Raw genomic sequence first — 2,903 nt, 5'->3', positions numbered from 1 at the left:
TCCAAACTCGGTGGTTCGGGATTCCCACTCGCCACGTGTTGTTGTCATTACACAAGGTTGTGTTTTCGCTCGAAATTTTCGCTTCCTCTCGCTCCAAATCTTACATATTTACCTTGATTACATGTCAGCGAATTTATTTTATTATCTGGGGATGAATGTTTCGTCGTAAAATCGGTGATTTGGGTGATTTTTGGCCAACAGTGATCAATTATTCGTAAGGCAATCGCTTCCGTTGCCGTTAGCGGGTCGCAAATTTAACACTTTTAGTGCATTATAAAATTACGCAATGATCGCTAATCCGATTACTCCGAAAAATCCAAAAATATTCGTGCCTCATCAGTTTTTGGTCAAATTTTGGTCCAAGAAAGCTGATAAAATGAGGAACATTTTTGTTGGACATCAAAAAATTCGTAATTGACGTTAAAATGGCCAAATTTGCAGGTAAAACTAATTTTATACCAATTTACATCATTTTTTTGTTAAGATTGTTGTTTCAACTTTCTTTCTTATAAAATGTTGTTGGTCTATGTAAAGAAGTTATATGTTTTTGGAAAGCTTATTTTCGTAGCTTTAAAATGATGTATTTCTTTTCCCCAAACTGAGAATACTTTTTGAGAAAAAAAAACATTTTTTGGTGATGGCTGAGTTCGCGTGGCCATATTTGGAAAGTACTGTGTAGAAAAAGAGTTTTAAGGTCAACGGGTTCCGAGAATCCCTGAAACCCTATAAAAGCCTGATCGAGTAGCAGCATCCCATCATTTCAAGATCATCGCCAGAGCAGATCATCCAACCTCAGCACTGAAGGTAAGGGTAGTCTGTACAATCTACACGACTAAAATGAAAACGTCCGCATTTCAGAAGTACACCAATTTGTAAATCTTCCATGCCGAAATTCACGACGTGACTGAGAGATCTTCACAGGTCACGGTTGCCGAAATCCCTGAAGGCAAATTCATCAATATTGATCATTTCCGATACTTCACATGAGATACAGCTCAGTTTTTGTATGATCCAGCTTTGGTATGTTTAAAACCAGCCCACTTAGCTTGTAAAGTCGAAATTGGCTTTAACAAAGCGCAAGTAACAAGGCTACGCCCCTTGGAGGCGGTGTATCATGAGCCGCCAAAGACAATTATTTGTAAAATTAACTGTCAGTAATAGCATAAATTCCCTTACAAAATTCATGCATAATTATTAAACTAACAATGTATGTACATTCTCAGAGCTTCCTTCTGAGGAAATTTTAAAGCAGTTTGTAACATATTACGATATCTCCACATAATATTTCCTATTTTTTCTCATAATATTTTTACTTAAAAGAGGTAAAATAACCGTGATGCACGAAAGGCACGCATTTTCACTGTAGATTTCTTTCGTGTTGCTTTTGTCTTTAGCAGCTCTTGGAGGGAACTAAATAACTTCATTAAAACAGCAAATTCTCAGTCGATTGAGTCATGTGAACTACTTATGATTTGACCCCGGAAATTAACGAGCATATTTTAGGAAAATGACTGCAATGTTGTCGTGTTCCTCACTTTTGACCTTTGAACGCCACTTTATTACAACAGCAGCTCTGATAAATTTTGTGAGTAAATAAAAACAGGCGTAATAGGTATTTTAATTAGCAAGTGTTTTCAGTTTAAGTTCGGCTGAGTTCCAGTAACCCAATTTCAGTGGACTGACCTCATATTGAATGGTGTTAAATTCGTCAAGAGCTCCTCCCATTTTTATAGCAGTACTCGATTTCAGGACGGATCGAAATCGTAGCAATGTGATTGGCAGATATTGTTGGCGTTTTCAATTCTTTGTTGAGGATACATATCATTAGGGTCTTCAAACAATATCCTAATGATTTTGAAAAAGTCTCACCTTCTTTGCTAAGTGCCGCGCGAGAGACACTAACAGGTGAAAACAGGTTTGTATTGTTTTTATCTCAGTGATACCAGTGTAAAAGAGTGAGCCTGTTACTCATTAATTAATTTGATTGATGATTTCGCGTGCGTACACTATATATACCTTTTACTAACCGAGTTCAAGGTCGGAGCAGAGTTGGTCGGAGCGTGTGAGCATCGTACCATGAAACGCGTGATAGAATAAAATAATAAGTTCATCGTCGCGGCGTGGAAAAGGAAACTACTAGTTGAAGTTGTCGAGATTTAAGTTTAGCAGGCCGTATGACACGGCCCGAAAATTTGATCAATCACAGAGCGCGTACTAACTGAGAAATTGACCAAAACCTTAGTGGAATGAAATGAACAAGAAACTACAGCCCCTTTTATAGCAGTGCTCAATTTCATGCAGTTTTTTATTCTTTGTTGAGGATACATATCATTAAGGTCTTTAAACAATATCCTATTGATTTTGAAAAAGTCTCACCTTCTTTGCTAAGGGCCGCGCAATTGACGTTGACAGGTTTGTATGCATATCATTAAGGTCTTCAAACAATATGCTATTGAAGTTCAAAATGTTTCACCTTCTTTGCTAAGTGCCGTGCAAAGCGATGTCAGTGTGAATTAAAAGATTGAGTCGCGCTTAAACAACACGTCACGAACTCTATTTCTCATGACGACAACACTTTACCATTATTAGATCTGATTATTATTGCGACAAGCGCCGAAACAACACCACAACTTTTTTATGAACTCATCCAGTTCACCCTTTATGTCAATTGAATGATCCTATTAATACACAAGACAGAACTTTGGTGAAGTGACTGACGGTAATTCTTAAATTTGTGTTGGTTATTGCGATCATTCTGCTACTGGGAGCAGAACAAACACATTTTACAACACATTTTACACAACTATGAGGAATAACGAACTCGCCTATGATGGTGATCAAATTCGCCTACGTAGGCGAGTTCACCAGTAGGCGTAGGCGAGTTGGCGTATTCGAGTTTGAAC

At 37.7% G+C, this 2,903-nt stretch overlaps 1 long non-coding RNA gene across 1 annotated transcript in view; it reads left to right on the top strand.

The window, feature by feature from the left end:
* Window positions 1-770: 770 nt before the first annotated feature.
* Window positions 771-2,903, top strand: part of LOC137988144 (uncharacterized) — a 13,641-nt gene continuing 11,508 nt past the window's right edge. The window contains exon 1 of the long non-coding RNA XR_011120746.1: window positions 771-804. This is a non-coding gene — a long non-coding RNA (uncharacterized lncRNA). The remainder of the gene's footprint in view (window positions 805-2,903) is intronic.

The sequence above is a fragment of the Montipora foliosa genome, unplaced genomic scaffold, assembly GCF_036669935.1.
Source record: "Montipora foliosa isolate CH-2021 unplaced genomic scaffold, ASM3666993v2 scaffold_407, whole genome shotgun sequence".
Classification (NCBI taxonomy): Eukaryota; Metazoa; Cnidaria; class Anthozoa; order Scleractinia; family Acroporidae; genus Montipora; species Montipora foliosa.
This window is presented reverse-complemented; position numbering and strand designations above follow the sequence as displayed.